Genomic DNA, 13,087 nt, shown 5'->3' with positions numbered 1-13,087 from the left:
GCTTCTTATTTTTGTCTTTTATCGCGCCATCTTTGAGCAAAATTGGTGGGAAGTCCTACGTAAAATCGTTTCCTGCTTTAACCGAAATCGATTCAGACAATGGAAAGAAAGAAAGGAACTAAACAGGGAGAGAAAGAGAGAGGGAGGGGGACTTGAGCGTCCGTTTCATATCGGCCAATCTTCCGCGTTTATCGTATCCATGTAGCAGGCGGTGGAGGAATCTCGACCGAGAAGCCGTATCGTTGCACAAATCCTCCAAAAAATCTCAAGCCAGATGGTCGCGAACGAGGAGAACAAAAGTACTGTTGCGAAACTCCTGTATGCCACGCTAGTGGCGCTATCTGAGTGTATCCTATGTATCCCCTCCGCGCATCTCCTATATTCTAGAAAACACGAATCGGCAAAGCGAATTTTATGGGAATTCTACCGGCAAAATATGCCGGGCTCTAATTTTGCGATAAGAGAGCGAGCGAGAGAGAGAGAGAGAGAGAGAGAGAGAGAGAGAGAGAGAGAGAGAGATTCAAAGAGGAGAGGCAGGGTTGGAAAAGTTACTTTGTAAAAGTATCTAATTATAGTTACAGTTTCTTCACTGAAAAAGTAACTAGTTACAGTTACAAGTAGACCTTCAAAAATAACATGTTACAGTTGTAGTAATTTAAAAAGTAACGAATCATTACTTTTCAGTTACTTTTTTACAATAATAGTGCTATTATTTTAAATTTCATAATTGTGTAAATTCCTCCAATTTTATATAAATGTGGTTTCTTGATTATTATTCCTTATATTATATATAATTTTTACAAATTAGATTCATTAATTTAAATAAGCAATTTATATTTATTCTTTAATAACTATTAATAACAACTGAGCAGAAAAATGCCCAGTTGTTCTCGTTTCCAAGTTTTTTTGTAACTCGAATATTTCTGCACATGCTGGCAATGACATTTTACAATCCTTCTCCGAAGACTGAGATGTTTTATCTAATGCTTAAATTTTTTATAGAACTGAAACTACGCAGCGCACTTCACGCTGAACGCAGGTTGTGTTAACAAATAAGGATTGGCGACGGAAATGTCCAATAGGCGTACAATTTTTTTGAAAAAATACAGGTTGCGTTCGGAAAGGAGCGTTATTGCATTTTATCCTTGTTTTACATCTAATGAACGATGAAGATAAATGACGCAATAGCACGTTTTTCAAATGCAGCCAGAATAACTGTATATGCTTATTGGATATCAAGCATCGCACATTGCGTTATCGTGCTAGTCTGCCAGAAACTAAAGTTCGAAATATATAAAGTAACTATTAACCCTTTGAGGCACGTATTTTTCAGAAAATCCGAATCACATGAAAATTTATATACGGGGATTTCTGGGGTCGCTGATAACGAATCCGTTATCAGATTTTCAAAATTCAAGATGGCGGATTTAAGATGGCGGCCACAAATATGAAAAATCGCGATAATCTGGAATCCGCCATCTTGGAAAATGAATTTGCGGACATGAAGAATGCGGCATGAAGAATGCGGACGTCAGATTCGTAATCAGCGACCTCAAAAATGACCCAGAATACAATTTTAGCTAATTTAATAAAAATTCTATAATCCGCCATCTTGGGAAATTAATTTTGGAATTTGGACCTCAGATTCGTAACCAGCGATCCAAAAAGCCCCCAAATCTTGATTTTGAGCAAAAAATTCACTTATAATTCGTGGAAAATTATTTTTTTCTGTATAAATGTGTATTTTTCACACTTTGTTTATTTATAATAAATGGACAACTTATCACACTTTTCAAACACTTTTCAACCTTTCATGTATGTTTCCATATATAAGAAGCTAAAAAACGCAAAAAAACCGACAAGAATCCCTCAAATATGAAATATTTCATGAAAATGTGAGAATAAATAGGTAGTAAGTATACTTACCGCTATGCCTCAAAGAATTAAATTAGTTATCAAACAAATGTAACTAAGTTAAATTACAGTTATAGATGGAAAAAACGGAACGAAGTTATAGTTACCAGAAAAAAATAACTGTAACTATAACTTCGTTACAAGCAACGAGTTACTTCCCAACCCTGAGGAGAGGAATGTTCAGGAAATTGAGAAATTGAGCCTGTGTCGCAATCGAAGAGATCGGGACGACCTATCGATCATCGAGTATGTCGAACAACGTCAGTGCTGGAAGAGGAAGAGGGCTAGGGGAGGGATGGAGGAAGAGAGAGATCGAGATAGGCAAATTAAAATAGAAATATATATAAGCTTCTCTCTCTCTCCCTCGCTCTCTCCCTCCCCCCCGCCTCTCTCTCTCTCTCTCTCTCTCTCTCTCTCTCTCTCTCTCTCTCTCGCTCTCTCTCATACGTGACACACGAGGTAGAGTTTAATCAGGTTCGACTAGTTGGCAGGTGCGAGCGTCACGCTCATGCTGGGAAGGAGCAACGAGTGGGTATCTCCGAGAAACGACGTGCCTCTGCAACCTTGTACCGGACGCAAGAAATGCAAGTCGGGACCGAATACCAGACGTACACAGCACAATGTCGCTGCTACAGGTCGTGTCCGTGTACGCCGTCCGGGAGAAGTTTCAGCGGCGTCCCCGCGCAATCTAATGGCAAAGTTGTTGCAGCCAGCAGGGTGGGGCAAGAAGGGAGAGGCGGGGGGGGGGGGGGAGAACCGATTCTCAATTCGACTCGGCCTCTGCGGAGAGCGGAGAATTTGGCCGGCGATCCTCGCGCGAAAAAAACGGCCCATTGATAATCCGGTCGCGCGTAAGTAAACTAATCTTTTACTGTTACGCCAGACGCGACGTATCCGGGCATTTTTGTCGCGTCTGCGCCGTGACTGCGCCTATATTTACTGAGGTACCACTGCGTTCCACAGACGTTTCTCTCCCCCCCCCTCCCTCCCTCCCACCCTCCCTCTCTCTCTCTCTCCCTGCCGCGGAAAGCAAGCGACTCCGAGGAATCGCATAGGCTCGGGTCCTCGTTACGGCCTCGTACGACGGCGTCGAATCGCCGAGGCGTTCGTGTTAATGGCGACGTGTCTCTCCGGTATACCGTTAAAGCCTGGCGATGCCCACTGAACCTAATTAATGGTACGTTCGCGTTACGCCGGATACCACTGCGCGCCGGCTCGGTGGAGTGACCAGTCGAGTCGATGGCAAGCGAACTCGCGAGAGCTCGCACGAGAGCTAGCGAGGAGCGCACGTGCTACCGCTCAACATCCGTCTTACTGGCTGTCACGCTATTACTGCCGCACTTCAACTACTTAGCAGATAGGCATGGCCGTGAATAGATAGGCGGCAGACAGCCGGCACGTGCGTGCGGGCACGGCTGAGCGCCCGGATCATTTACGCTCGTATGTACACAAGTATAATTATATACCCCGTCTCTCTTTCTCTCTTTCTCTCTCCTCTCTCCACCCCCCCTCCGCCCCTCGCGCGTGCGCGCGCGCGCGCGGATAGCTCTTTTAAAGACACCGCCTGATCGTGAGCCTCCTGATCTTTTTCCCGCTCGCGGTCGCTCATCCATGACGTCCGCGAACAGCATAATTCAACTTACGACTGCCGACCCCATGATCGTGATGCAAATAACAGCCGATCGCGACTCGCGACCGCGTAGTGGTCTTCACTTTGATCCTCAGTCGGCGGTAAGATTAAGTGCTTGTATATTGAATCGCGGCTGGTGTACACGAGCTAGTAGCACCGGTTAAACCTCGACCAATGATCTAAATCGGGGCTATAAATCAGACCTGAAGCTTAGAATTCTTCGAAGCTTCAAGTATGGTTATGTATGGCTAACGAAATCTCCAAGTGTGAATATTCACGAACGTTTGAATATTCGAGCATCTAAGCACCGCGTGGAACCGCGAGAACTCGACTGTACATATGATCGCGTCAGTAGAAAATTAGTTCCATCGAGAACTTCGAAGCCTCGAATATGTCAAATAATGCCAGGATAAATGTCCCTATTAGTGATCAGATAACTTCACTTATTCACTTCGTGAAGTTAAATGGATAGATTAATTTTTCGAAAATGAACATTTGCGATTTATATTTTCTCAGAAATGACTGCGGCTCAGGGATATGACAGTTCAGTCTCATGTCTTCATCGTCGACAGTTTAGTTTTGAAGAAATTAGAGGATCACTCTGCTCAAATCTACCGAATAGAATCTAACATTGGCCACATTCGGCAGAAAAAGCTGCTTATTAAGCGCTTAGTGATTATTATTTATGATTGGAGTTTTCTTTTAGATCTTTAACAAATCTAATGAACCAATCAGAAACGGTAATCATTAAGCGCTTAGTAAGCAGCTTTTTCTACTGAACGCGGCCGTTAACTACTAGCCTCCAAGATGGCGACGAATAACTTCAAACTGTCTCCGTATACTTGTAATTGATATTCTAATATTTACTATAGATATAGCCTGTAATTTTGTGCGAAACTTCTACAATCAATAGTATATAAAATTTAGAATAAAAATTATACAGGATGTTTAAAAAAAGTCCAACTGTTCTCGAGGATATGTGACTAACAATTACTTAAGTAAATAAGTGTGCATAAATGGAAAGAAAATAAATGTTTGTTTACATTCCGAACAAGAGCGAAGGGACTTTTTTAGGGATTCCTTTAAAGCATGGTACTCTCTTCATCGACAAATGACACAGACAACTTACATCAGAGAGTACACAAGCACCAGAAGCGAGTAAGTCACTTGCTTCAATTAAATAATTATTAATGAGGAATAAATAATTGTTCATGACTCCGACAATATTAATTTTTCGACCTATGTTTATTAGAACTTCTTTTCTCCATTTTGTGGATACTATCTACCCTTAAAATTCTTTTTTCCAAAACACCATCAGTATCAGTATCAGTAAACACGAATCCATATTAGCTGATTTATCAAAGAGATCCGGTACAGTTTTTACCAATTGGAACGTTCACCTCCCATCACTAATTGATATTCTCCGTATGCAGACCGAGCCTACCTGCCAGAAGTGTTGTTGTACTTTGCTCTCCTCAAGCAGGAGATTCCTCTTTTCGCCAGGGCGTGAAAAATATAACGTAAACGTCGGAGCCCATAAATGAGCGAGACGTTCATGTTGACGCCGGTTGAGGAACGTGCGAATTTTTCGGCTACTAATTCAATTAGCGCTTTATGCTACAGAACAAGGTGGATTCTGTCTAGGAGACGATACGGTAGCTGCTTGTCGGGTTCAACCGGGATCGTGGCGCGCATAATCGCTATGGGCGTGCGTCAGACTGGCTGTACTTTCTCGTAGGCACCGAGAGAGCCGTGTCCTGAGGAAACGCGATGTCAAGGGTCCAGGTCGTGGCGCGGTGCGACGTCACGTGGGCAGTCGCGTATAGAGAAGCCGTTGCTTCGCCTCGAGGCGAGGCTGTCTCTTCATCTTTTCTTTCTCAACGACGATGACGACGACGGCGGCTCGCACGGCCAGACAACGACGACGACGACGACGACGACAACAACGACGACGACGACGACGACAACAGGACAACGACAATCGCAAAGTTACTTGGTTAATGTTTAGTTAAGTAATGGGCGACGTGGAGTCGCGAGCTGAACAAATAATAGGTTACCACTCGACAACGATGGCGTCGATTCGTCCTCTTCTTCCACGCCGTTCCACGTCTCTCCCGCCAGGTAACGGGCCGGCCGCCGCCGCCGCCGCCGTCGCTGCCGTCATCGTCCTCGTCGTCGTCGTCGTCGTCGTCGTCTCAGGACGGCTAATTCAACTCTATCCCGGAAATGGAGGATGCGTTTTGTTCACTCGAGCCAAGCTGCGGTACGTGCTCGCTGAATACCCCATACGGAATAGCGATCTCGCGTATAGCAAGGACCCTTGATCCCTTACATCCCCGCGGCACACGCGCCGCGCCGCGCCGCGCCGCGCCGCGCTCGGGAAGCCAGTTTGTTCCAGGTAACATTCGCAGCGAGTAAAAAGAAGCGCGACTACGGGGAAGCGATGGGCTCCTCCCGCGAGCCGCGTAATCGACATTCGCTCCTTGACAATGTTTGCTCGGAGATACGCACGGCGCGTCGTTTTCGTAATTCACACCGGCCGCTGCGCACGTGTAGTGCTCTCCGTGGCATCTCCTCGCGTGAATTACGACGAAGCGGCTTGAGAGAGTAGCTGGGAGGTTATGTCGGACGCTCCAAACAGTTGCTGTACGCGCGTACAACGCACGTACGCTGGAAAAGAGGATCGGGTAGAAATAGGTAAGTTTTACGTGACGGAAATTTTGTTGGACAAACTGCAGTCGAATCCAATTGAATAGAACAGCACGTGGTGTCGACAAACTGTCATGGGAATTTGACCCGCAAAATTGAATCGAAGTTTGAATAAACTGAATTTGAAGACACTACAAAATGTATAAGGAAAGGTTCAAGCAATGAAACGTAGTTGTATTCTCAAAAATGTCTACTGAGACAAGAATTAAGTCCTAATATTATGCAAATTCTCTCGCGTAAATCGCAATCGAACCAAATGCGAGGAACACATCTTTTTATTGCGAGTTGAAATAACTACACGACACTATGCGACATAATGGGTTAGATTTAGCGATAGATATGAATATATTAAACCTTGAACCCTGAATCTTAAACCTGTCGCTAGACACAATAGCTATCATATAATTGTAGATTAGGTCATTCTGAACAAAAAAGCCCATTTTGCAAATAAGTATGCAAATTTTCAAGTTATCAATTAAAAGAGCTTCTAGATGTGGTCATTTTCAATTATTAATAACTTAATAACTATTGCGATTTTTTTAAAATGATACATGATTTTTCTTCTCAATTTGATCTGATTAATCTTCACAATGTTTTATTCCCAGAAGGTCCCGGATGTATCGTATAGTATAAAAAAAATAAAATGCGGAAAAGATTACATTAAGAAAAAGAAAGAAAAATAACAGAATTACAAAAGAAAGAATTTATAAGAGAAAGAAAATACATGATATAATTATATCAAACTCAAAGTTTTTAATAATAGCATTTTTATAAATTGTCATTAACATAAAGTATATAAAATAAAAAAAAATCATTAAAGAAATCTGCAAATATTTATAACGATTAAACAATACGACGTTATTTCTAACAAAGAAAAGCGGCCATTTTCGGAGAAACATTGCCGGAATATTAAAAGTAATTAATTATAGTATATTAAGATTACCAATTATACCTTTTAAAATCTTAATTTAAGAACAGAAGAAATCTTTCTGTTAGGTGTTTCAGATAATTTTGAAGGTTGACGATGAATGAATTGTTTATTATTTATTATTTAAGTTATTTCAATAAAAATATTTTCCATCGCTTGCTACAACCTTTTCCCATTTTTCTAACAATGAGAGGATTCTACGGTAGAAAAAAGACTTGTCTTTGAAAACAATCTATCCAATCGTCAATCCTTAAAATTAACCAAAGCACCTAATATTCTGTTTAAATTGAATTTTAATTTTACGATATTGGTTTTTGTTTGTCTTATACGTTGACCAAATTTTTTATTTATTTTAAGAATAATCCGCAAACAAAAGGTAAAAAAGAATCCTCAACTATCAGATACTAAAGTCTTATCAGAAGAATTAGGATAGTTCGTTATACACAATAGCAGAAATTGAGTTTGTTGATCCGACTCAACCGCTTTCAATTGTTCTTTTTTCAGAGCATAGTCAAACGCAAGCTTATATTTACATTCTGTCGCATCGATAATTGTAAAATTATCTGCCCGAGTTCGAAAGATAGCGGACTCGCCCGTAAACGGCTCGACGATAAAACCTTAATCGTGATTGCCCCGCGGACGCGAGTTAAGGATCTACGAACGCCGGAATGTGCCATTAATTATACACACAACGCTGCCGTCGTTAGAGCACGCTCGTCTGCATGAAAGCGAGGAAGTAATTACAAATTGTAATGCAAAATTGCTGTCGCGTTACGCATGCCCGACGTGCCCGATTCGCCGCGTCTCATTCTACATACAGACTTGCCAATTGCGTAGCATGTGTAACATACCTTAACATCCGGCTGTCCCTGAATCCTGATTTTGATTGTAACGACTAACGAGGGCAAGCGCATGTGTGCGCGATCTCGCACGATTTCAAACATATTTACATCTCTAATATGAAACGCGCGCGCGCGCGCAGCGCCTCCTTCGCGGCACGCAGAGGAGTCCTTCCAGAGGCTTCGGTTCTTTCCTTCCGGTTCTATATCTCAATCCGCAAAATTTGCGTTCACGTAACGTGCGCGTGAGAATCAATACACTCGCTCGTTTGATATCCGGCGGCGGTTCGCGCCGCCGCCGCGCCGTGCGAGAACCTCAAAAGTGAAAACGCATAAATTCGAGCGGCCGCACCGAGAGTCCATTTCCTCGTGCGCGCGAGCGTGCGCGCGATCGCGAAACCAGTCCGTGCGAGACGAAGAAGGAAATTCTTGCCACGGCGAGAAGCTCGCCTTATTGCCTTATTTGTCGCGGCAATGGCTGCCCATCGTCTACCACGCGCGGTACATGAGATTCGCGATGGCGCGACCTTGACACCATCGTCCGCACTAACCGCGCTCCATTCCGAAAAAGATCTCTTCCGAACGGCAATTTCGGTCACTCTCCTTCCCCCCCCTCCCTTGCGACCCCTCTCCCACCCACCCTCTCTCTCTCTCTCTCTCTCTCTCTCTCTCTCTCTCTCTCTCTCGCCCTCTCTCTTTTTCTCTCCAACGCGCACGTTCTGTGTTTTCCGTCGGTCCTTGTTCGCTTTTCTCCCGGGAGCCTCGTTGATCTGCACCAATAATCGCGATATCCGTATGCGCGATATGACGCGTATCGCCGTTCCGTCGATCCGCCTAGAAACTGGCTGAAAAGCGCCGAGCGTGCCCGCGAGGCGAAATGCAGTTCGCGTGCAAACGCGTCAATGTCCGGCATGGTTTGAATGGATCGCGAGTAGCGATGGCATTGATACTCTCGCGCGGAAGGCACGAAACATTCCGTAACATGTTCCGTAAAGTTACCGTTGTCCGCCTCTCTCCCTCCTACCCCCTCCCCCCCTCTCTCTCTCTCTCTCTCTCGCTCCTTGGCGAGGCATATCGATCTTCTACCGCGGCGTTCTCGATCGCTCGGCCGAGAGCAACGCTGGCGCGAGTGTATTCATTCGTAAAATCAACAGAGTGTCAAATCACCTGACGCGCGCAGCTGACGCGAGTACTCGAGCACCCTGGGCGACGCAGCAGCACTCTTTGACCGTGCGTGGCCCGTGATCGCGAGAAGTGCGCTCGCGATCGGGACTTGCTCGAGCAGGTATCGGCGTGAGTGCCATTGCTAATCGCGAGTCGCCCGCTTCTTCATGAACTCGGCGCGCAACGCGGCTCACGTCAGCCGGCGTATCCGCCGGCGTATGCACCACTTTCGAACTTTTGACCTGAAAACGAAGAGCGCGCCGGTCGCATGGGGAGCACGTAGTACGTAAGTTAGCACGAGGTCTCTCGCCCTCTCTCTCTCTCTCTCTCTCTCTCTTTCTCTCTCTCTCTCTCTCTCTCTCTCTCTCTCTCTCTCTTCGCCGGAGAGATGCCACTGAATCTCGCTCAAAGTTCAGAGATGCACGCACGACCCCGGAGCAAAGGTATCGAATGAAGTATCTGCATGCACCTGAAACTCCCGGTAAAGGTCCCACCAGGCCTCCGTCGGGCCGACCTCTTCGTCGAACCTCTTCGTCGTCGAACACCGCTGTGTGTGAAGTTACACTTGAGCTCGAGCGCTCGGGTTAATGATTATTATTTCTTCCAAATTGCTATACATGCTCTCTCTCTCTCTCTCTCTCTTTCTCTCGAAGGAGGAGGAGGAGGAGGAAGAGGAGGTTGCGCGCAAAGACAATTTGACGATCCCGTCGGCTGTTGAAGTGAATAGATAGATGCGCTTATTATCGTTCTTGAGTTGAGCCCTCAGCAAGAACGCTCGCCAAAAGTAAATGTCTATTACTACAGAGCGACTATTGACTATAAAAGTAACAACATCTCAGTACGTATCAAAGTAAATATAACACAATAAAGAGAATGATTAATTAATTAAAAATTTCACTACCTGAAACAAGTAGTACAAACAGAGTAAATAACTTTGATTGGCTGCATAGTTGATGAATTTCTCGCACGCGCCTGTATGTGTGTGTTAGAAATGTGTGAACTATTCGAATTCGAATCGAATCGAATCGAATCTAATGTAATTCGATTCGATTCGAATCCGAATCCCTATGATTCGAATCCGAATAATTCGAATAGGAATCAAATACATTATCGTTTGCATGTACCAGCTATAAAACGGGCCATCTGGGCCTGTATGTTTGAATAACTTAACTTATAATTAACTTAACTTATAATTAATAACATAATTATAAATTACTTTAATTATTTAAATGTATATTTTACTTTAAGATGATATTACAATATCAATATTCGCTATCATGTTAAAATCTTCCATCGTTATTTGCATGTTTAATAGTCATGTTAAATTTTTTAATGATTCGATTCGATTTCATTCGATTCAATTCGAATTCGAGTGAAATTTCATAGATTCGATTCGATTCGATTCGAATTCGAAATTAAAACACGAGATTCGATTCGATTCGACATAAAAATTCTTGATTCGCACATCTCTAGTATGTGTGTGTGTGTGTGTAGAATATTGACAATTCTTGACAAAAACGAATGAAACGGATAAAGTAATATATTCAATTTATTTTGTTGCAGGAAAGAAATAGACAAACAGATAGATTTTATTCAACTCCGGGAAACAAAGCTCCCTTCGGGGGCATATAAAATGCAATATAGAATAGCATAACTGATGGAAGTGACGCCAAAAGAAAGTATCACAAAATACAATAGAAAAATAGATAAATAAGAGAAACTAGGACAAAAGTGGCAAATAAAGAGAAATTGCAAAAAAAAAGGGAAAGTAACAAAAGGGAATAATGTAAGATGAATTAGGAGATACGCAGGAAAAAGTTGTATGAAAAATATAAATATATATCTATAAAAATATAATGTAAAAGTTAATATTAAATAAAGCAAAGAAAGAAAAAAAATGAAGAATAAGAGAGGAAGAAAGAAAAGCGACTAATTAATTAAGGTAAACATACCGAATTACTCTACTTTAAGAAAAGATTAATTTTTGGGAGTTTATGAATCTTATTAAAAGTTATTATTGTAAATTGGAGAAAACACATATACAAATAATTAGAAATTAACAAGATTATTTATTTGTATAAAATAATTAAGTGTGAGCTAATGTCCCAATTTACCCCACCTGATTATGCACTAAATGATACCACTCTATCTCATTGGTTTTCAGCAAAAATAATTATGTGTTTAATGAAAAAATAAAATTTTTATCTATTACCTGTTATCTATTCAAACACATTTATTAATTTAATAATAATTCTTCATACATTAATATTACACTTTGGTTTGTCAGAAAAATAACTTTTTGAACTATATGAGAATCTATATGAGAAATTAAGCATCTAAATTTAATTTGAACTCGTTCTTTTAATTTTTTTATTGGTTTAATATTTTCCTTATTTTTTCATCACGCAGCCTCTTTCGAAACAACTTTTTCTTTTTCGCAGTTCGCAGTTATTTCTCTTGCTGCTGTGCTAGCTTTTCATGTCATTCATCTGTGAAAACATTACGTTGTAACAAATATATAATGTTTTCATAGAATATCAATTTAATTATAAATTTTACCTATTATATAATCATAAATGTTAATAAATAAACTTAATTTATTCATATACAATTTTTCTATTAACAAGTTCCGAATTAATTAATGGGAGATTACTATCCGCTACCTACACTACTTATAATTATTAATTTTATAAATAAATTATAAATAATTAAATATTTTGGCATATATTTATGGCGATTTTATATACATGGTACTTTTTGCGTATACAATGTATATAAATCCTACACTCATATTATATTATATAAATACCATATAACTTTATAAAATTTTACCTTTTTATCTTTTTTTACTTTTTCTTATTCTCTACTCTATCTTATTTTACTTTTTTATTATATTTTAATCGTACAAAACTAAAACATTTTATATTATTACCTAAAAAAAAAAAATTTTTACGAACATGATATACTGGATTATGGAATAAAAATAATTTCGGATTTCTAAGGTAAAATATGAAAAGATTGTATTTCTATATATTTATAATTTTATGAAACAATCTATTTTTCGATCTATGCGATCTCCTTTTGTATCTTTCGTACACATTGTCTCACAGAAAATTACGACGACATAAAAGTGTAATCATTCCATTCTACCTAAAAGACCCTTTTGCTCATCCCAATATGTAATTATAATACAATGGGATTTGAGTTTCGATGGGGCCGTTTGATAAAAATAAGGATTAAATTTAAAGAAGGAAATGAGAGACACGGCAAGAAAGCTGCGACCGCAACGTCCACGTCGTCGACTGGCTGGATGAATGAATGCACGAAGTTGAGGGACATCAATCCCTCATTGTTTGAGTCATTGGAACGGTATCGATCGCTCTCATTAAGCGACACGCAAACATTAATCGTCGCGCGTTGTCTCGCTACTAATAGAACGACTCGCATTACGATCGGCCGCGGCCATTGATATGCACCGGGCGGCTTTAAGAACACTCGCCGATACAAAATGACAAGACAATGGCTGGCGGCGTGTGTGACCCTGTTCCGTGATGCCCGGACGAAAATGCGCGTCACGTGCGCTCGGACGTGGTCTGCGGCTGCCAGCTCGCCCGAAGGATCAGCGATTCGAATCAATGTCAGGTCTGTGGATACCAATAAGATCGCTGCGAGATGATCCGACAAGAGTGGATAAGGCGCCAATAGCCGACTCTTGCGCGAAACCATTCCTCCTGTAATATTGAGCTGAATGGATGATCGAGATCAATTCACGATTACCATGGCTGAGGAGATGGCCAGGGATCGAAGATCTCTCGGGTCTGTATATTTATGGTAGATGCTTAAAATTTATCTCACGCGAGATGAGACCGAGATTTCAGACTTAGACTTGAGAACAGAGTCAAA

The sequence above is a fragment of the Harpegnathos saltator genome, unplaced genomic scaffold, assembly GCF_003227715.2.
Source record: "Harpegnathos saltator strain DR-91 unplaced genomic scaffold, Hsal_v8.6 scaffold228, whole genome shotgun sequence".
Taxonomy (NCBI): domain Eukaryota; kingdom Metazoa; phylum Arthropoda; class Insecta; order Hymenoptera; family Formicidae; genus Harpegnathos; species Harpegnathos saltator.
Note: the sequence above shows the minus strand (reverse complement) of the source record.